Here is a 23,469-nt window from a genome sequence, read left to right as displayed (position 1 = left end):
TCATTGCAGAAGCCATACTGTCTATATGGCTACACACGTGTGGATGCAGTCATGGTGTTCATGTGTATAGACTCTCAACTGTTCTCTCATTGTGTAGCGACCCAGTCCAGAGTGTGTCCATCCCTTTAAGTAATACTGAATTGTGAGTAGCTTCTGTACACTACTGCTCACTCTCCAACTGGCCCTCTACATTATTTGTGAGTTGTAATTCTCCATTTCTAGTCACCTCCATTTTAGATGCAATGCATTTCTCATTTGCTGTGTTCTGTCACCATCTAATGGTGAAAGTGTACAATGACTGAATTATTGTTTTGTAAGGATCTGAGATGTGAATTCGGTCTCCTATTGGCCAGCTCCTAGTCACATGGTCAATAGGAGGAGCTGTTATCCAGGCAAGTCTAGAATGTTCTTTAGTCTGAGGGATGCCTTCAGGGAGAGCAGAACACATGTGGAGGATGTTTTTACCTCAAGATCTCCTGCAGGCCTAATAGCCTGAGTTCCCTCTAACCTGCACAGACATCATTATATTTCTGACAGGATTCACCACATCTAAAGTATTGCTGACAGGATTCACCACATCTAAAGTATTTCTGACTGGATTCACCACAGTTTCTACATTCACCTATAAGTAATTGTGCACGTGCCGTGACACACTGTGGAGTTAACGCCGAGTACAGGTCTGTAACCTCTAATTGCTGTGTCTATCTCCTTCTTTAAAATACCAAAAGACACTGTCCAATGCTCTTAAAGCTCCAGGCCCCAATCACATCTCAGCATCTAAGTGTGAACTGTAATTACCGTGGACTACCCATGAGAGACTGTTCCTTATTTGTTCCAAGATATAATTCCCGCTCCTGCTGAAGTAAAAGCAACTGTTATCCCCGAGACCGGTGTGTGTCATAATTCCTTCGGCTGCAGACATCTTGTGGGGGTGGATAGCAGGGAACGTTCGGCCTGGTCATTACAATTGTGTTGAGGATATATAAAATGAACATACAACCCAAAACCATTTCCCTATACATGGGAAAGGTAACACTCTACATAATCAATGAACATACTGATCCTACAGCCGCTAAACCATAGATGTGATCAAGAAGTGTTTAACACAGACTTAATATCAAGAATTTTATTGAAAATTTACACATACAATAAAACCAGGATAATTGTTGGTGCCTCAAACCAGACAAAAGCAGGGAAAACAAACCAAAATACTCAGAAGACAGGGTATTCAGTTTTGTATACACATAACATTATATTGCTATATGAGGTGTGCCAGTGCAGCTACTCAGGAGACAGGATATTCAGTTTTGTATACACATAACATTATATTTCTATATGAGGTGTGCCTGTATAGTTTGATCACCTCCATATATGATGAAGCATTTTCCTGCAATTAAGCATGCTCCATCAGTGGCAAGCAATAAAGTGTCTGTGCAGATATTTTAAAATGCAATAATCGCATCAAAACAGCCCACAAAGTCTACTGTCAAAAAAATGAAATACTCCCTTAGTAAGTAGCATGAGCCCATCTGGCATCACCGTGCTCAAGTGAGATATAAGTATGAAAACCCCGGCTCAAAACATCATACCTGAGATGGCGTTCCCAGTAAGAATGTACTGCCAAATGGCACGCTGATCCTCCAGACCCCGACGCGTGTTTTGCACCACAAATGCTTCTTCCTGGGGGCGTGTCTAAGGACGGGCGTCATAGGAATTTATACCATTGGCTAGCCAATCACAGACTCAGAGGGAGGAGTAAAAACATTCCTGTCCAATCACAGTCAAGCATCTGACTCATAGTTGCCCGGACAACCAGACCAAAGTATATGTGACATACATCAGGGTGATTGAATCACCCTGTGCCAATGTAAAAAATCCACCCATTGTGTGCAGCGCATGCGGTCAGTAGTTCCCCGGACAATCAGGTAAATACACAAAGCCTCAATGACGTATACCGGGATTATTCAATTGGACCTATGCCAATGGGAGGAGTTAAACAAATTCATAGTGCGCATGTGGATTTAAACATCTATACCGGGATTAATCAATTAGGCCTATGCCAATAGGAGGAATTGAACAAATTCTTACTGCGCATGCAGATTTAAGCACATAACTCGAAGTCACCATGGTAACCAGGCTAGAATGTAAAAAAATAAATGAGCCAACAAGAAATTAATAAATTAATGCTCAAAGCATTAGCTTAAGCATTATAGCTATATAGCTGTGTAGCTTGGAGCTGCTAAAAATATAAAAAGATAGAAACAATATGAACCATTAGAAATCTAATCACCCTGTGTCAAAATTAGCTATGGACATATAACGCTCATTAAATCACCTGTACCGATGGAACGTTCCACCAGGCTCCCAATTGCAAAAACAGAACAATGTAAATACAGGACAATATTTCATATTGGGGGACACGTCATAAGATCTAAATGACTCCACCTAGTGTATCCAAAAACAGAAGACCCATCATGTGAAAGCAAGCTAGAAGCATGAAACAGTTCCAAGTGACACTGAAAAAATAAATGACTAGATGGAAAACGCAGAACTAAGGACCCCATTGTAGGTGAGAACTGATGATCATCTCTCCTGCAGGAAAGAGACCGATCACTCAAATACATCACCCAATGCTAAGTCCAGCATATGCATAATCACCACCATATGTCATCAAGGAATACTGTCAAAAGCAATGAAAACATGCAGAACTCATTAATAAAAAGACACAATCAATAAGTTAATAATTAAATATACACAAACTATACTAAAGTGTATAGTGTGCACAATATCTGACATACTCAGACATAACTAAGTAAGACAAGATTATCTAAAAAACATATTCAAAAAGTGCATAGTGCACAAAGTGTTATGTGTTCATAGAGCATACACGTAATTACCCACTAAGGGGCATACATACACAAAAAATATTAAATATTGCATAAGGTGAAATCCATGGGACCACAAAAAATTATTCAAAAAAGTGCATCGTGCACACAGTGCTAACACACTAAAAAGTGTAAATATAGTGTGCATATATTTATCCACTAAAAGACATACATACACAAAAATAAAAATACATACATGGGAGTCCATGGAACCTCAAAAATTATTCATAGTGCACACAATGCTGACATGCTGAAAGGAGTACATATAATGTGCATGTATTTACCCAATGGAAACCATACATACGCAAAGATGAACCATAACATGGAAAATCATGAAATTATGAAATCTCAAAGGCACAAATATGGAAAAACGACCAACATACACAGTAAATAATAATACAATCCACAGCATAAAGTTGGCATAAAATCATGCTTAGGGTCCACATGATGACTTCTTTATTTGGAACATCCAAGATCCTGTTCGTGAACCATTCAAGAAGATGCAAATATCTCGGGACATGTTAAACAAGTTCTTCCAGATGGAATTGGATAGCTTGAATGGAAGAACTAGACCAAACGGCATAACCTCCTATGAACAACAAAAAAAAATTAAAATAAAGAATAAACACCAAGCAAAAAACCAAACCAAAAGACACAAAACAAAGAATAAAAAAAGATAAAATGGTGGAACCTAGAAGCCTATACATGTTACAGAAATGCAGTAAAACCAAGGTTTTCATTGAGACCTTGGGGAGCCAAGGTCCCCAGCCGGTATATCCAGCGACTCTCTACTTGGGCCAGAGCTTTACCCAAATCTCCCCCTCTAGGTCCCAAACAGACCAGATCAATGCCCTTTACTTTGAGGAGATATGGGTCAGAGCCATGAAATTTCTTGTAGTGCCTTGGAATCGTCTTTAAAGTGGAAATGTCATCCACTTTCTTGGCCTTTTCGATGTCCATGCAATGTTCGCTGATTCAAATTTTTAATTCTCTCATAGTGAGACTGATATACACCTTACCACACGGGCACGTCGCATGGTACACAACCCCCTTTAACGTGCATGTGATAAATTTCCTAATATCGTATTTCTTGGTACCATAGAAATTACAAAAAGTTTTAGCCTTAGTACAATTAGCACAGGCTTTACATCTTCCACAAGGGAAGAACCCATTCAGCTCTTTATCCATCCTCTTTCCTCCTTTGTCAGGCTCATAGTGACTGTGCATCAAGATATCCCTCAAATTCCTGGATCTCTTGGGCACAATCACAGGAGCAGAGGGTAATGTTTGCTTCAATACCAGGTCAGCTTGTAGGATTGGCCATTGCTTGTTCACAATCTTTTTAAAATGATACCATTTGTTATGATATACGGTAATCAACCGGACTTGACCATCCTCAACTCCATTTCTTTTCACTTTGTTATCATGCAGCAGTATATCTCTAGAGGTTTCTTTGGCACGGGAATAACCCTTTTGGATCATCCTCTGATTGTAACCCCGCTCAGAAAACCGTGCTGCCAATTCCTTAGCCTGAATTTCAAAATCATTCGTGTCAGAACAAATGCGCCTGACACACAGGAATTGGCCGATGGGAATTCCCCTAATCGTTGACTGTGGATGCGCAGACAGAGCATGCAGAAGAGAGTTTGTTGCTGTATTCTTGCGGAAGACCTTAGTAGTAATTCCGCCATCAGGCACGGCACGTATCTGCAGATCCAGGAAATCTACAAACCGGCCAAATTTGAACGTCAGCTTGATATTGAGACTGTTGTCATTAAGAGTATTCATCAATTTCTCAAGGTCCCCAGCGCTCCCCTCCCATACAAACCAGATATCATCAATATACCTCATCCACTCTTGGATGAGGTCACTTTGGGGGATGGGATTACAGAGGAAAATTTCCCTCTCCCACGCCCCCAGAAACAGGTTTGCATAGGAGGGAGCACAACAGGCACCCATAGCAGTTCCCTGCATCTGTAGATACGTGTTAAGGCCGAAAATAAACACATTGTGAGTAAGCACAAGCTCAAGTAGTTCAAGTAGCAACAAGCACAGCTTTCTGTCCAGATTACTGGCTTCATGGTAAGACGCTACAGCTTTAATGCCATCTGCATGCCTGATGGACGTATAAAGCGACTCAACATCCACAGTCACCATGACACTATTGGGGCTTAAACACAAATTGTCCAATCTTCGCAAAGCATCGGTGGTGTCCTTTATGAATGGATAACAAGGATTGTTATAAGAAACTACACATTAACCCAGAAAAAACTTATCAAGATGATCTATGCATAATATTAGAAAGGGCCTACTCTGAGGGTATCATTTCGAAAAGGCTGTTGGACTTAATTAGGAATATGCACCCCAGAATGTCCACATTATACCTTTTGCCAAAGGTGCATAAGGATCAATTTGACCCCTCCGGTAGACCGATAGTGTCCGGTAATGGTAACTTATGTGAAGTTAATACCCAGGTTCTTGACTTTTATTTCAAACCATTGGTGAGTGAATTGCCATCATTCATAAAGGACACCACCAATGCTTTGCGAAGATTGGACAATTTGTGTTTAAGCCCCAATAGTGTCATGGTGACTGCGGATGTTGAGGCGCTTTATACGTCCATCAGGCCTGCAGATGGCATTAACGCTGTTGCGTCTTACCAAATTGTATTAAGGCTAAAACTTTTTGTAATTTCAATGGTACCAAGAAATACGATATTAGGAAATTTATCACATGCACGTCAAAGGGGGTTGTGTACCATACGACGTGCCCGTGTGGTAAGGTGTATATCGGTCTTGTTAGGGACGGCGGAACGCACTAAATATAAAATAATAGAAAGTGCGTTAGCCGCCCGGGGTCCACCGTGCAGAGGTGTTAAACTGCTGCTATATAATGGCAGACGCACAATATTGCAGTGTATCGCACACGGGTTGAACGTCACCCGGTGTGCACTGGGCGTACTCTGTTAGCTTCACAGAGATGCCTTAGACATAAACATAAGTACTGAGCCTGTTGGACTCACAGATCTCAGAGAAATGCACGCACGGTATATGGTCACAGGAACTGAGCCCAAAGCACAGGGACAGAGTCCGTCTAGACCTACCATGCGTGCGGCGTCGCTACCGCAGACGCCCACAGGTGCTGCAGACTGCAGCGCGGCGACTGACTCAGCCGCTATGCGACAGTGCCCAAGAGGGGCGCACCGTCGAACGCTAGTTAGGTGATGATATGCACTGTGGCCTGTAGCATGCCACTGACTGGCGCTGACTCTATGACTAAGTCCCTATTCACACACATAATATCAGAGGGAGGGGAGTCTTAATGAGTCATTCGCAGGTTCATGCATCCGTCATCATTCACACCTGTAGCAAGTAGAGACTGTACTAGCACATGGCAAAGCGGCCATGCAAACCTTTTATAGCCAGGACCTTCCGGAGGCTTCCAGATCCCTGAGATGGACCAATCAGATCTGGAGAAGGACCTGGACATGTGGCTCCCGACCTCCAATGGGAGATCGTCTCGTGAGCATGCTCTGTAGAGCTACGGAGGGACTTAGCCTCTGGAGTGCTTTGCTGCTGAGCAGCCTGCATTGCCATTGCTGACCCAAAGGTGGCAGCAATAGCCAACTCCACAGAGCAGGTCTGGTCAGAGCGTCTGGGAAGCCGGGATTGCTGAGCAATGTCCTCTGTGGTCGAAAGATAATGGGAGAATGCAGAATATGAGGCTCTGGATTCCTGTTGAACCGCTGCAGGAACCCGACGCCTAACATTACCCCCCCTGGGGCCCCCTCCTTCCTGAGCCTTCCAATCCACCAAATAAAGTTTTTTGCCACGTACCACCTTGTGTCTCACAGAGTCATAGGCCTCAGGCTCGTCCGAAGACAAGTCTGATGTCCCGGCAGATGACTCGGAAAACCGGGACATGTGAACAGGTTTGAGAGGGGACATGTGGAAAGCGTCAGGGATGGCTAAGTCGCCAGGAGCAGAAGTTGGAGCGGGACGCCGATGTGTGTCGGTGGGCATCATCACTCTCACTTTAGGGGATAGAGTGACATGTGGGGTGCGACCCAGACTGTCGCAAACCTCCATTGCCCGGTCTGCCACCGGCAAGGGATTCAGCCGGCCTCAGTTTAGAGGAGCTGCCCCGAGCACAAGAGGCGCATGCCTGAATGTATTTTTTAGTGTCCCGAGCCCTGTGCGGCCACCAATATGACCTTGCCAGGAGTTTTGTGGTCTGCTTGTAGCCAAAGTGACCATCCACCCTGGACGCGTGTGCCCACGCGAGAACCTTAGACCGCAGGTGAGGCGGGACAAAGGTCTTGCCTGGCGGCACTGACTCAAGGACGACCGGTGCCACGGTCTTCAGATTCCCAGTAGGGGGTGCGAAAAGATCCGCAGGCACCTCCACAGAGGCTACCGGGACGCTGCTCCCCATGCACCTTCCCACACAGTCCTTGCTCCATCCCAATATTTTCCCCAAGGACCACTCTATATGAGGGGAATGGCAACGGAGCCAGGGAACCCCGAGGAGCACCTGATCGATGCCCTCTGGCATAATGTGTGTCACGGCCCCAGCCCTTACCTCTGCCCAGGCGCGCACCTCCCGGCGCGCTCCTGCTCTCCGGCGTGTCCCCGCTCCCGGCCTCTGGCTCCCTCGGCGTCGGGCACCTGCGCATTGCCGTCCTCCTGCCACGCAGCTTCCTGGGTAGTGTGACGTGCATGGCCCCGCCTCCAACATGGCGGCGCCCATCGCTACTTATGGCCGGCATCTGGACTGGTAAGACGCCTGTCTACGATTTCGGTGACGCGGTCTCTTGGCAGCGGTCTCTGTGTCTCAGGCCCCCCCATCCTAACGCTTCTGTCTGCGCTGTCCTCTGTGTCTCTGCTTGTCTGCCTTGCCGCTGCTAGTGCTGCCTCTGATTACTCTTCCCCTGTGCTCCAGCCTTTCCTTGCCTCCTTGGGTCCTAGTAGCCTCCCTGTCCTGCTCCGTCCATCCTTCCGTCCTTTCCTCTGATCTTCCCTGCTTGTCTGCCTTGCCGTTCGCTCAGTGTTATATCTGTGCTTCCTCCTTTGCAGTCTCCGGCCCTTGCCACCCGCTGCGCTCCGGTCCTGCTTCCTGCCCATTATCCGCGGTCTCTGTGGTCCTCTGTGCTCTCTCTTCAGACCTGCCTGTGCCTCCACTCCGGTCTTAAGCCCCAATCGTCCCTTTGGTTCTGGCTGTCACGGTTCCATCCCCTGGGGGTCTGCCCCTAACACTCCCTGCATAGGGGGTGGTCCTCACCTGGGCGCTCACCCTCGGGGGCTCTGGAGCCGTGACCCAGAGGGTCCACTTCCGGGTAGCTCCTTCTTCCCTCTCTGCTACAGCAACCGTAACAATGAGCAGGGACAGCGTCTCCTGATGAGATGGTGGAATTGAGAGCCTAAGGGGTGTTGTTTGGTGGGTAATCTGGGATGACAAGGTCGACCCGTTTACCACCCTGATGGGCACTGGGTGAGGAAGTGGTACCAACGGGATAGCGTGCTGTTGGCCGAAGGACGAGGACATAAAATTCCCTTCTGCCCCGGAATCCACTGTGATCTGTACCACCCAGGAGGAATCACCGCTATCTAATGTCCCTTGGAGCGCCGGTTTGGGGGAGAAGGTCTCCATAGCGAATAGACCCCCACCAATTACTAGTGGACGCGTTCGTTTTTTTCGGCCACTGCGAACACCTGTTAGCCAGGTGACCAGACTGTCGACACTGGTAACTGCGTGTGGAGCGTTGTGCCGGACGCATCTTGAGACCGGCGCGGGACACCTCCATGGACTCTGAAGGTAAACACTCTGGCTCTAGAGGTTCAAAGAGGTGGGGAGCCAAGTTAACCTTCCATCTGGATTGAGCACACTCCAGCCCGCGCTCCGAAAAACAGAGATCGATGCGGGTGGAAATAGCAATCAGCTCTTCCAGACTTATGGGAACCTCCCTGGTAGATAGAGCATCCTTAACATGCTCCGCCAAACCTCTCCAAAACACAGGAATGAGGGTTTTATCAGGTCATTCCAGCTCGAAAGCCAGAGTCTGGAAACGGACGGCGTACTGGCTGACGGAGAGGGATCCCTGTGTTAATGCTAGTAACTGGAGAGAGGTGTCGTGAGTGACCCGTGGCCCCAAAAAGACCTGCTTCAGAAATGTTAGGAACTGAGCAGCGGTCCGAGCCACAGGGTCACCATGCTCCCACAGTGGCATAGCCCACTCCAACGCCTTGCCCGACAGAAGGGAAATGATAAACCCCACCTTAGTCCGCTCTGTAGGGAATTGCACGGCCAGTAACTCAAGCTGGATAGAGCATTGGCTCACGAAACCCCTGCAGGAGGCGCTGTCACCAGAAAAATTATCGGGCAACAGGAGGCGGGAAACTGTCAGTGCAGGCGTGGACGTGGACACACACGAGACAGCCTCTGCGACTGCCTGCGCAGCAGCCTCAGTAACCTTCGCAGCTGAGGCGGAACTCTCGAGAGTAGCCAACCTGCCTTCCAGCTGCCGAATGTACTGCAATAGCTGCTGCTGCTGGTCCACCATTACTAGCCAGACCCTGGCGCTAGAATAATGTTAGGGACGGCGGAATGCACTAAATATAAAATAATAGAAAGTACATAAGTACTGAGCCTGTTGGACTCACAGGTCTCAGAGAAATGCACGCACGGTATATGGTAACAGGAACTGAGCCCAAGGCAGAGGGACAAAGTCCGTCTAGACCTACCGTGCGTGCGGCGTCGCTACCGTGAAGGACCTGGACATGTGGCTCCCGACCTCCAATGGGAGATCGCCTCGTGAGCATGCTCAGTAGAGCTACGGAGGGACTTAGCCTCTGGAGTGCTTTGCTGCTGAGCAGCCTGCATTGCCATTGCTGACCCAAAGGTGGCAGCAATAGCCAACCCCACAGAGCAGGTCTGGGCAGAGCGTCTGGGAAGCCGGGATTGCTGAGCAATGTCCTCTGTGGTCGAAAGATAATGGGAGACCGCAGAATGTGAGGCTCTGGATTCCTGTTGAACCGCTGCAGGAACACGACGCCTAACAGGTCTAACTACAAGAGAATTAAAAATTCGAATCAGCGAACATTGCTTGGACATCGAAAAGGCCAAGAAAGTAGATGACATTTCCACTTTAAAGACGATTCCAAGGGACTACAAGAAATTTCATGGCTGTGACCCATATCTCCTCAAAGTAAAGGGCATTGATCTGGTCTGTTTGGGACCTAGAGGGGGAGATTTGGGTAAAGCAAGTAGAGAGTCGCTAGATATACCAGCTGGGGACCTTGGCTCCCCAAGGTCTCAATGAAAACCTTGGTTTTAGTGCGTTTCTGTAACATGTATAGGCTTCTAGGTTCCACCATTTTATCTTTTTTTATTCTTTGTTTTGTGTCTTTTGGTTTGGTTTTAGCTTGGTGTTTATTCTTTATTTTCATTTATTTTTGTTGTTCATAGGAGATTATGCCGTTTGGTCTAGTTCTTCCATTCAAGCTATCCAATTCCATCTGGAAGAACTTGTTTAACATGTCCCGAGATATTTGCATCTTCTTGAATGGTTCACGAACAGGATCTTGGATGTTCCAAATAAAGAAGTCATCATGTGGACCCTAAGCATGATTTTATGCCAACTTTATGCTGTGGATTGTATTATTATTTACTGTGTATGTTGGTCGTTTTTCCATATTTGTGCCTTTGAGATTTCATAATTTCATGATTTTCCATGTTATGGTTCATCTTTGCGTATGTATGGTTTCCATTGGGTAAATACATGCACATTATATGTACTCCTTTCAGCAAGTCAGCATTGTGTGCACTATGCACTTTTTGAATAATTTTTGAGGTTCCATGGACTCCCATGTATGTATTTTTATTTTTGTGTATGTATGTCTTTTAGTGGATAAATATATGCACACTATATTTACACTTTTTAGTGTGTTAGCACTGTGTGCACGATGCACTTTTTTGAATAATTTTTTGTGGTCCCATGGATTTCACCTTATGCAATATTTAATATTTTCTGTGTATGTATGCCCCTTAGGGGGTAATTATGTGTATGCTCTATGAACACATAGCACTTTGTGCACTATGCACTTTTTGAATATGTTTATTAGATATTCTTGTCTTACTTAGTTATGTCTGAGTATGTCTGATATTGTGCACACTATACACTTTAGTATAGTTTGTGTATATTTAATTATTAACTTATTGATTGTGTCTTTTTATTAATGAGTTCTGCATGTTTTCATTGCTTTTGACAGTATTCCTTGATGACATATGGTCTTGATTATGCATATGCTGGACTTAGCATTGGGTGATGTATTTGAGTGATCGGTCTCTTTCCTGCAGGAGAGATGATCATCAGTTCTCACCTACAATGGGGTCCTTAGTTCTGCGTTTTCCATCTAGTCATTTATTTTTTCAGTGTCACTTGGAACTGTTTCATGCTTCTAGCTTGCTTTCACATGATGGGTCTTCTGTTTTTGGATACACTAGGTTGGAGTCATTTAGATCTTATGACGTGTCCCCCAATATGAAATATTGTCCTGTATTTACATTGTTCTGTTTTTGCAATTGGGAGCCTGGTGGAACGTTCCATCGGTACAGGTGATTTAATGAGCGTTATATGTCCATAGCTAATTTTGACACAGGGTGATTAGATTTCTAATGGTTCATATTGTTTCTATCTTTTTATATTTATAGCAACTCCAAGCTACACAGCTATATAGCTATAATGCTTAAGCTAATGCTTTGAGCATTAATTTATTAATTTCTTGTTGGCTCATTTATTTTTTTACATTCTAGCCTGGTTACCATGGTGACTTCGAGTTATGTGCTTAAATCTGCATGCGCAGTAAGAATTTGTTCAATTCCTCCTATTGGCATAGGCCTAATTGATTAATCCCGGTATAGATGTTTAAATCCACATGCGCACTATGAATTTGTTTAACTCCTCCCATTGGCATAGGTCCAATTGAATAATCCCGGTATACGTCATTGAGGCTTTGTGTATTTACCTGATTGTCTGGGGAACTACTGACCGCATGCGCTGCACACAATGGGTGGATTTTTTACATTGGCACAGGGTGATTCAATCACCCTGATGTATGTCACATATACTTTGGTCTGGTTGTCCGGGCAACTATGAGTCAGATGCTTGACTGTGATTGGACAGGAATGTTTTTACTCCTCCCTCTGAGTCTGTGATTGGCTAGCCAACGGTATAAATTCCTATGACGCCCGTCCTTAGACACGCCCCCAGGAAGAAGCATTTGCGGTGCGAAACGCGCGTCGCGGTCTGGAGGATCAGCATGCCATTTGGAAGTACATTCTTACAGGGAACGCCATCTCAGGTATGATGTTTTGAGCTGGGGTTTTCATACTTATATCTCACTTGAGCACGGTGATGCCGGATGGGCTCATGCTACTTACTAAGGGAGCATTTCATTTTTTTGACAGGCGACTTTGTGGGCTGTTTTGATGCGATTATTGCATTTTAAAATATCTGCACAGACACTTTATTGCTTGCCACTGATGGAGCATGTTTAATTGCAGGAAAATGCTTCATCATATATGGAGGTGTTCAAGCTATACAGGCACACCTCATATAGAAATATAATGTTATGTATATACAAAACTGAATATCCTTTCTCCTGAGTAGCTGCACTGGCACACCTCATATAGCAATATAATGTTATGTGTATACAAAACTAAATACCCTGTCTCCTGAGTATTTTGGTTTGCTTTCCCTGCTTTTGTCTCATTCCTTCATTTTTTTTGTCTGGTTTGAGGCACCAACAATTATTCTGGTTTTATTTTATGTGTAAGGCTGGTTTCACATTAGCGCTTTTGTGCGCAGCGCATCGTGCGCACCCGTGTGCATGCGCACTGCGCACCTATACTTAACATGACGTGCGCATGGTCTTGCGCATACTTGCGTTTTCGTGCGCATGCGTTTTTTTGTCTTTTGCGCCAGGCGCGCCAGACGCAACATGTTGCATTTTTTGTTCCGCCCTGTCTTGTCAAAAAAACGCATGCGCACGCTTGCGCACGGAATGCGCAAAAACACCACATTGGAGCCTATGGGAACGCATGCGTGCGCATGGTCTTGCGCACGCTTGCGTTTTTTTGCGCATGCGTTTTTGAGTTAAACAAGTCTAGAATGTTCTCTAGACAATGGAAAAAACGTCACACTTAAAAACGCATGCGCATAAAAAACGCCAACGCATGCAAAAAACGCATGTAAAACGCAAACAACGCTGCGTTTTTTTTACACATCAGCGTGCGCATGACGTTAAAAAAACGCGCGTTTGTTTTGCGTTTTTCTTTGCGTTTTTTATGCGCCCGATGCGCTGCGCAAAAAAACGCTAATGTGAAACTAGCCTAAATTTTCAATAAAATTCTTGATATTAAGTCTGTGTTAAATACTTCTTGATCACATCTATGGTTTAGCGGCTGTAGGATCAGTATGTTCAAGGATATATAAAATGCATATCTATTTTGCCAATGGCTGTCAACCGCTTTACAACCCGGATAGTAAGTATATTGGTAAACTTGTAATTGTACAATGAGACCTTTAGCTGGCATAGACTTTACAAATAACGATTGTCCTTCTAGAATTGGGACATACAGCACATCTTTTACTGGCAAGTCCATTTTTTCTGCTTCTAGCACTAGTAAAATTACATTTGCTCAGGAATTAATGCATCATCATTGTAATGTCTGATTATTTGTAACTTTAAGGTAGCTGGTCAATTATTAGATTGTAGCTTTGACCTTATTGTATAGATTTTCTTGAATTGTCCCTGTTTGTGGCATCTAAAACAAAGTCATATTCTGTGGTGTCCTGTACAAGCTTCTTTCTTATCGTGTATTAATTTACTAGACAGTTTTTTTTTACATATTCTAGATTAGTTATGCCTTGGCCTTGCCTCTAGTGTAATGATTAGTGCACCTTGCTTGTCAAGTAAACTCCACAGCCATATACTGTAGCTATTCACCTTGCTGTACTGTACTCTTTCTGAGTCTGTCTAGGTCCATAGCTTGCTGCAGATTACAACTCTCAGAAGAATCCTTACCACTGAGAATGAACTGTTGGGATATACAGGTCAACAACCACTATTTTCAGGATCACAACATGGAAGATTGCAGGAGAAACTGACATTAACAAAACAACAGAGAAGTCATACAGATGGTCGCCCAGTCCTGATGAAATCAGCAGGGATAGCCTAAATCAATTTACTGTGTATATCAGTAGCTGGTAGAATATTATTGATTCATAATGGTCCACAATGTCCATATGTTATATCTATTTACCCTACATAATCACTTTGCAAAACCCAATCACAACTGAGTTGGAGCCAATCACACAAATAATTAACACAATTGATTGCGTTCTGTAGCAAGGGGATTGAAATCAGGTCAGCAATATCTGTAAAAGAAAATTTCAGGCAGGAAAGGGTTAAACCCCACCATCATGTCGGAACACTAAGGCTATGTGCGCACGTTGCGGATTTGCTTTTGTAAAATTCTGTGTAGATTCTTCCTCTCTTGGCAGAAAACGCAGTGGAAAATCGGTGCATTTTTTATGTGGTTTTGATGTGGATTTGATGCGTATTTTCATGTGTTTTTTTTTTTTGCGGGTTTGCAAGCTAAATAAAGATATATTATTTTGTGGTGCCCCTGAGGCTCAGTCGCCACAGAGGTACTGCACCTTCTCCTAAGGTGTGGTGCCCCACCGCCTAGGTAAGTCGGGAGCTCCTTTCCACACTCCAACACCTGCATCCCACACACAGGATAGTTCAGTAGGTCCACATAGCAGCTCCAGGCTGGGGGTAGCAGAGCACCCTTTGTGGAACCCTGCTTCGTAACACGAGAAGTGCTGGGAGGTGGGTGGAGTTAGTATAAAAGAGAGGGAAAGTTTAGAATTACAGATCAGTCTGGGGTGAGTCCCAGAGAAGCAGTTCAGTTCAGTTCTGAAGTTAGTTTTGAGTTCAGTTTGAGTTCAGTTTAGAAGGAGTGCTGCAGCTGTCTCAGTGACCTGAGCCAGCTGTCATGGGAAAGAGAAGAGAAGGAGAAAGATGTAGAACTGCAACCTAAGCTTCCGTAAGAGAGAGAAGGAACAGCGCGGAATGAAGGAGTAGGAGAACAGAGAGGATTTGTGGGTTGGAAGAGGAACCCGGCCTATAGGTTCTCAGCGCAAGGCCGGGGCCCGGTCCCCAAGGTTGTATGGACACTTATGGTTCTGCAGCAGACACAGGTGGAGTAGTTGGCTGTAAATGCACTACTCCCATCGAAGACTTGGGACACAACAGCAACTGGATAGAGAGCCAGGACTTCTGAGAAGGGAGTCCCCGATAGAGGCTACAGCTGTCTATCATACAAGTAGAGACTAGGAACACCTAGAGAGAGGAATTCCAGGGTAACTAAGTACTGGAGTGTTTCGCCCTAAAAGGTGCATTTGAGGAGTCGTTCAGGAAGGTACATGTTGGCGGAGTGTTGGAGAGGAGAAACCTGACTTGCCCGGGAGGTTGATTGAGTCTCTGCCCCGAAGGACACGGCATGGAAGTGGGCACCAGTGGCTACCGAGAACTGTGAGTAAAGCGTTGAAACTGCAAGCCCTGGTGTCCTCCATTCCTTCTTGCGTCCGCCAGCACTGCTACATCCCCTGTGCCGGACACTACACCATCGAAGTGTCCCCCACATCTACACTGCCCTGGGACAACAGCCCTGCCTGTGGAGGGCTATACCACCATTGCTGCACCCCACCATCTGTCCCAGAGGATCTGTCTGCAGCGTCGGCTTAACATCTCCCTTGCCGAACACCACAGGTGGCGTCACGAACTATTATGTCATTAACTACATACACCGCCATTGATATTGGGCGCCCAGGGCCACGGTCCGGGTCACCGCTGCTGTGACACGCATCCCACTGACATCGGCCAGGTACCGAGTACCCCGCTTGCCCTGAGACTGGGGCGACCCAATTTAACAATAAAAAAAGAAAAGAATTGTGATGTCATTTCCTTAAAGGGAATCTGTCACCCTTTTTTGAGATATCATATAATGATATCATTCAATTGTGTGTCACATAAGGATTCTCTTAGTACTTTTGCTTCCGCCTGACAACGCACCTTTCATGCATAAATACCTTTTTTATATCGGTTCAGATGTATGTAAACTGGCGCTGTCCGGTCCGCTGGGCGGGGCTTATTCAACTGCTCCCCCCCTCCCTGTCTTGCTCTACACATTTTTTCTTGTGTAGAGCAAGACAGGGAGGGGGGAGCAGTTGAATAAGCCCCGCCCATCGGACCGAACCGTGGCAGTTTACATACATCTGAACCGATATAAAAAAGGTATTTATGCATGAAAGGTGCGGGGTCAGGGGGAAGCAAAAGTACTAAGAGAATCCTTATGTGACACACAATTGTATGATATTATTATATGATATCTCAAAAAGGGGTGACAGATTCCCTTTAAGTTGGTGGAGTGAAGTGAGAAAATATAGCATACATCAAATTTATGGATAAAATAACAAAAACTTGGCATGTATTCATCTCTTTTGCTTTGAAGCCCCTAAAAATATTTGGTGCAAGCAATTACCTTCATAAGTCAGATGCATAGTGAAAAGAAATCCATCTGTGTGCAATCAAAGTGTCACATGGTCTGTTAGTATATACACATTTTATCTGAAAGTCCACAGAGGCTGCAACACCATTAATCAAGAAGTACCACTAACCAAACAACACCATGAACATCAAGTAGATCTCCAAACAAGTCAGAGAGAAAGTTGTTGAGAAGTACAAGTCAGGGTTGGGTTATAAAAAAAATATCCAATCTCTGATGATCTCCCAGAGCACCATCAAATCCATTGTCATCAAATCCAAGAGAGGGCCGCCCACAACAACACTGAGCCCGGGCAATTAGGGCAATAATCAGAGAGGCAGCTCAAAGACCAAAGGTAATCCTAAAGGAAGTGCAGAGTTCCTAAGCAGAGACTGGAGTATCTGTCCATACGACCACAATAAGCCATACTCCATAGAGGTGGGCTTTATGGAATAGTGGGCAGAAAAAAGCCTTTACCTACACACAAGTTGTAAGGCTCCTTTTGAGTATGCCAAAAGACGTGGGAGACTCCCCAAATATATGGAGGAAGATGTTTTGATCAAATCTTAACAAAGTTGAACTTTTTGGCCACTAACATAAATTCTATGTTTGGTGCCAAACAAGCACAGCTCATCACCCCAAAACCATCATCCCCAGTCAAACATGTTGGTGGGAATTATGTTGTCGGGATGTTTTTCGGCAGAAGGAACAGGGAAAATGGTCTGAGTCAAGTGGAAGATGGATGGTGTGAAATACAGGGATATTCTTGAGCATAACCAGTATCAGTCTGTCAGTGACTTAAAACTGGGACAGATGTTCATCTTCCAACAAGACAATGACCCAAAGTGTACAGCTAAAGTAACACTCGAGTGGTTTAAGGGGAAATGTGTATATGTTTTGGAGTGGCCAAGTCAAAGCTCAGACCTTAATCCAATGTATATGTTTTGGAGTGGCCTAGTCAAAGCCCACGCCATAATCCAATTAACAGTCTGTGGTTAAGGGCCCTTTATCGATATCGCTAGCGATATCGCTAAAGCGTCACCGATTTTGTGTCGCACCAGCGATATCACTAGCAATATCGCTACATGTGATACTCACCACCGACCGCCCCCCGCTGGCTATCACTAATCGCACGAGATTGGCCTGGTCCATTTCTCGTCGTCGGCTTCCTGCTGGCGCCAACGAGAGAGCCATGGATGCAGGCGGAAGACGGTCACCCTCGGAGCATCTTACAGGTGAGTATGACCGCCGACCGTTGCTGCATCGCTAGTGAGATCTGCCTGTTTGGCAGCTCACTATCGACCATTTAGCGATGCACCAGTGATCCTGACCGGGTCATATCGCGGTCGGGATCGCTGGTGCATCGCTAAATGTAACGGGGCCTTTAGACTTGAAGATTGCTGTTCACCAGAGGAAACCATCTAACTTAAAGAAGCTGGATCAGTTTTGCCTTGAGAAATTGGCAAAAATCCTAGAGCAAGATGTGGAAAGCTTATAGAGACTTATCCAAAGCGACTTGCAGTTGTAATTGCCGCAAAAGGAGGCTCAACAATGTACTGACCTTAGGGGGGTTAATAGTTATGTACACTGACATTTTCAGTTATTTTGTCCTATATGTTGTTTGCATAATCGATAAAAAGAAAACCAAATGTTCACAGTTCTAGGCATGTTCTTTAAATGAACCGATGCAAGCCCTCAAAAAAACAGAGAAATTCCAGGTTGTGAGATAGTAAAACACGAAAAAAAAAATGCTAAGGGGACGAATACTTTTGCAAGCCACTGTATATATATACAGTGCCTACAAGTAGTATTCAACCCCCTGCAGATTTAGCAGGTTTGATAAGATGCAAATAAGTTAGAGCCTTCAAACTTCACACAAGAGCAGGATTTATTAACAGATGCATAAATCTTACAAACCAAAAAGTTATGTTGCTCAGTTAAATTTTAATAAATTTTAAACATAAAAGTGTGGGTCAATTATTATTCAACCCCTAGGTTTAATATTTTGTGGAATAACCCTTGTTTGCAATTACAGCTAATAATCGTCTTTTATAAGACCTTATCAGGCCGGCACAGGTCTCTGGAGTTATCTTGGCCCACTCCTCCATGCAGATCTTCTCCAAGTTATCTAGGTTCTTTGGGTGTCTCATGTGGACTTTAATCTTGAGCTCCTTCCACAAGTTTTCAATTGGGTTAAGGTCAGGAGACTGACTAGGCCACTCCAACACCTTGATTTTTTCCCTCTTGAACTAGGCCTTGGTTTTCTTGGCTGTGTGCTTTGGGTCGTTGTCTTGTTGGAAGATGAAATGACGACCCATCTTAAGATCCTTGATGGAGGAGCGGAGGTTCTTGGCCAAAATCTCCAGGTAGGCCGTGCTATCCATCTTCCCATGGATGCGGACCAGATGGCCAGGCCCCTTGGCTGAGAAACAGCCCCACAGCATGATGCTGCCACCACCATGCTTGACTGTAGGGATGGTATTCTTGGGGTCGTATGCAGTGCCATCCAGTCTCCAAACGTCACGTGTGTGGTTGGCATCAAAGATCTCGATCTTGGTCTCATCAGACCAGAGAACCTTGAACCAGTCTGTCTCAGAGTCCTCCAAGTGATCATGAGCAAACTGTAGACGAGCCTTGACATGACGCTTTGAAAGTAAAGGTACTTTACGGGCTCGTCTGGAACGGAGACCATTGCGGTGGAGTACGTTACTTATGGTATTGACTGAAACCAATGTCCCCACTGCCATGAGATCTTCCCGGAGCTCCTTCCTTGTTGTCCTTGGGTTAGCCTTGACTCTTCCGACAAGCCTGGCCTTGGCACGGGAGGAAACTTTCAAAGGCTGTCCAGGCCGTGGAAGGCTAACAGTAGTTCCATAAGCCTTCCACTTCCGGATGATGCTCCCAACAGTGGAGACAGGTAGGCCCAACTCCTTGGAAAGGGTTTTGTACCCCTTGCCAGCCTTGTGACCCTCCACGATCTTGTCTCTGATGGCCTTGGAATGCTCCTTTGTCTTTCCCATGTTGACCATGTATGAGTGCTGTTCACAAGTTTGGGGAGGGTCTTAAATAGTCAAAAAAAGGCTGGAAAAAGAGATAATTAATCCAAACATGTGAAGCTCATTGTTCTTTGTGCCTGAAATACTTCTTAATACTTTAGGGGAACCAAACAGAATTCTGGTGGTTTGAGGGGTTGAATAATAAATGACCCTCTGAATAAACTTTTCACAATTTAAAAAAAAATTAAACAAAGAAATAACATTCTTTTTTGCTGCAGTGCATTTCACACTTCCAGGCTGATCTACAGTCCAAATGTCACAATGCCAAGTTAATTCCGAATGTGTAAACCTGCTAAATCTGCAGGGGGTTGAATACTACTTGTAGGCACTGTATACTTAAGAAGCGTGCCCCAATCTCAAGATATCAGTTCCCATCTAAGGTCTTTGGAAACTCCATTTATGGCTTATGTTCATACACTCAATTGCATTAAGGCATGTCAATGTGAAACACATGAAGTGTGAATAGCGTAATGGCTTTTGAAATTTAGGTATGCACTTGTTCAGACTAGTTCTTTATGTGCCGTCAATTTTCTGTTATTTTTATGTTCATACACAACATAAAATGACATTTCTTGTGTTATCACATGGCCAGTCCTGTATGTGAAGGAGGCTGGCTGGTAATTTCAATAGCCAAGCCAACTCCCTTTTTAAGGCTGATGCATAGACAGAGAGAAAGTCTGCCTGAGCTATTGAAATAAGCTAGTCAAGCCATCCCCTTAACACACAGCACTGACCACATGACAACACAAGAAACTCTTTTCTATGTTGAACATAAGCCAGAAGTGGGGCTGCTGGCTTCAGTGAACGGGAATAATATCAGATTTTTTTCTTATTTCAAGTATATTAGTAAGTTATAGTTTTATATTTTAAGCACATCTAAAGACTGTCTTTTTTTTTCAGGGGCACAACACCTTCAACACTATGACTGCCAATACTATGACTGCGTGAAGGGAGGTTATGTAGTTATAGTGGTTTGAAAAAACCACTATATTGTAATCCGAACGCTGCTAACTTATTCTTCTTCTTCTTATTATTATTATTAAGTTGATTTCCGCAATTAATGCGGCCCGAACCGCTACACGCACAGACTCCGTTGAGGTGACGTTTCGAAGCCAGAGTCCACGAGAGGTGTGCTAAGTATTTTTCGTGTCGATCGGATTTGTAGTTTTTGCGCAATTTGCGTTTGAAAATTTTTTTCCCGTCATTGGAATGCACTGTCTCCAATGCTTTTCAATAGGAAATGGCAAAACGTGCCCTGAGGCGATTGAAATGACAGTTGAGCTCATTGATATGTGCAGGCAGACCCAGTTACTATGCCAACGCCTACGAATGTCACATGACATCTCCAGAACAGAGATTCTGCCACATAATATCAGCTCTTAAAGTGAAACCCACAGCACAAATGCAAATCTAGCTTCATCACATGACACATGCCCCTGAGAGAGAATGTGTGCGCCAAAGTGGATTTAAAAGAAGCCCAGTGAGTCAAACTAGCTCTTAAAGGGCCAACGCGCCAAAGTGATTGTTAAAGGGCCAGCGCACCCAAATGAGTCTTAAAGGGCCGACACACCAAATCGGAGACTGAGCCACCCCGGCCTCCAAATCGGAGGCTGAGCCACCCCGGCCTCCAAATCGGAGGCTGAGCCACCCCGGCCTCCAAATCGGAGGCTGAGCCACCCCGGCCTCCAAATCGGAGGCTGATCCACCCCGGCCTCCAAATCGGAGGCTGATCCACCCCGGCCTCCAAATCGGAGGCTGATCCACCCCGGCCTCCAAATCGGAGGCTGATCGACCCCGGCCTCCAAATCGGAGGCTGATCCACCCCGGCCTCCAAATCGGAGGCTGAGCCACCCCGGCCTCCAAATCGGAGGCTGAGCCACCCCGGCCTCCAAATCGGAGGCTGAGCCACCCCGGCCTCCAAATCGGAGGCTGAGCCACCCCGGCCTCCAAATCGGAGGCTGAGCCACCCCGGCCTCCAAATCGGAGGCTGAGCCACCCCGGCCTCCAAATCGGAGGCTGAGCCACCCCGGCCTCCAAATCGGAGGCTGAGCCACCCCGGCCTCCAAATCGGAGGCTGAGCCACCCCGGCCTCCAAATCTTACCCAGAGTGGCCCCGCCCACCAAATTGGACCCAGTGGGGCTCCGCCCACAAAATCAGACCCTGAGGGGCCCCTGCCACAAAATCAGGCCCTGAGGGGCCCCACCCACAAAATCAGACCCTGAGGCCAAAGTGGCCCCTGAGAGGCACCCACAGTTAAATCGTATCCTGAGTTGAAAGTCTTGCAGGGGCAGCAGGCAAGTCTCTCTTAAAGGGGCAGCCCGGGCACCATTTCAAACCACTATCTGTACTTCCTTCAGGAAATACACATCTAGTTCTTCTTATTATTATTATTAAGTTGATTTCCGCAATTAATGCGGCCCGAACCGCTACACGCACAGACTCCATTGAGGTGTCGTTTCGAAGCCAGCGTCCAAGAGAGGTGTGCTAAGTATTTTTCGTGTCGATCGGATTTGTAGCTTTTGCGCAATTTGCGTTTGAAAATTTTTTTCCCGTCATTGGAATGCACTGTCTCCAATGCTTTTCAATAGGAAATGGCAAAACGTGCCCTGAGGCGATTGAAATGACAGTTGAGCTCATTGATATGCGCAGGCAGACCCAGTTACTATGCCAACGCCTACGAACTTCACTTGAACCCCAGCACAGAGCCTCTGCCACATAATATCAGCTCTTAAAGCGAAACCCACAGCACAAATGCAAATCTAGCTTCATCACATGACACATGCCCCTGAGAGAGAATGTGTGCGCCAAAGTGGATTTAAAAGAAGCCCAGTCAGCCAAACTAGCTCTTAAAGGGCCAACGCGCCAAAGTGATTGTTAAAGGGCCAGCGCACCCAAATGAGTCTTAAAGGGCCGACACACCAAATCGGAGACTGAGCCACCCCGGCCTCCAAATCGGACAATGAGCCACCCCGGCCTCCAAATCGGAGGATGAGCCACCCCGGCCTCCAAATCGGAGGCTGATCCACCCCGGCCTCTAAATCGGAGGCTGATCCACCCCGGCCTCCAAATCGGAGGCTGATCCACCCCGGCCTCCAAATCGGAGGCTGATCCACCCCGGCCTCCAAATCGGAGGCTGATCCACCCCGGCCTCCAAATCGGAGGCTGATCCACCCCGGCCTCCAAATCGGAGGCTGATCCACCCCGGCCTCCAAATCGGAGGCTGATCCACCCCGGCCTCCAAAGCTCATTGATATGCGCAGGCAGACCCAGTTACTATGCCAACGCCTACGAACTTCACTTGAACCCCAGCACAGAGCCTCTGCCACATAATATCAGCTCTTAAAGCGAAACCCACAGCACAAATGCAAATCTAGCTTCATCACATGACACATGCCCCTGAGAGAGAATGTGTGCGCCAAAGTGGATTTAAAAGAAGCCCAGTCAGCCAAACAAGCTCTTAAAGAGCCAACGCGCCAAAGTGATTGTTAAAGGGCCAGCGCACCCAAATGAGTCTTAAAGGGCCGACACACCAAATCGGAGGCTGAGCCACCCCGGCCTCCAAATCGGAGGCTGAGCCACCCCGGCCTCCAAATCGGACAATGAGCCACCCCGGCCTCCAAATGGGAGGCTGATCCACCCCGGCATCCAAATCGGAGGCTGATCGACCCAGGCCTCCAAATCAGAGGCTGAGCCACCCCGGCCTCCAAATCGGAGGCTGAGCCACCCCGGCCTCCAAATCGGAGGCTGAGCCACCCCGGCCTCCAAATCGGAGGCTGAGCCACCCCGGCCTCCAAATCGGAGGCTGAGCCACCCTGGCCTCCAAATCGGAGGCTGATCCACCTCGGCCTCCAAATCGGAGGCTGATCCACCCCGGCCTCCAAATCGGAGGCTGATCCACCCCGGCCTCCAAATCGGA

At 46.1% G+C, this 23,469-nt stretch overlaps 1 long non-coding RNA gene across 1 annotated transcript in view; it reads right to left on the bottom strand.

Annotated features, from left to right (window-relative positions):
* Positions 1 to 1,111: 1,111 nt before the first annotated feature.
* The window catches only part of LOC141092786 (uncharacterized), a 71,371-nt gene continuing 49,013 nt past the window's right edge, over positions 1,112 to 23,469 (bottom strand). The window contains exon 2 of the long non-coding RNA XR_012232917.1: positions 1,112 to 3,474. This is a non-coding gene — a long non-coding RNA (uncharacterized lncRNA). The remainder of the gene's footprint in view (positions 3,475 to 23,469) is intronic.

This window comes from Dendrobates tinctorius, unplaced genomic scaffold (genome assembly GCF_039654945.1).
Source record: "Dendrobates tinctorius isolate UK_male_01 unplaced genomic scaffold, ASM3965494v1 ptg000060l, whole genome shotgun sequence".
Classification (NCBI taxonomy): domain Eukaryota; kingdom Metazoa; phylum Chordata; class Amphibia; order Anura; family Dendrobatidae; genus Dendrobates; species Dendrobates tinctorius.
This window is presented reverse-complemented; position numbering and strand designations above follow the sequence as displayed.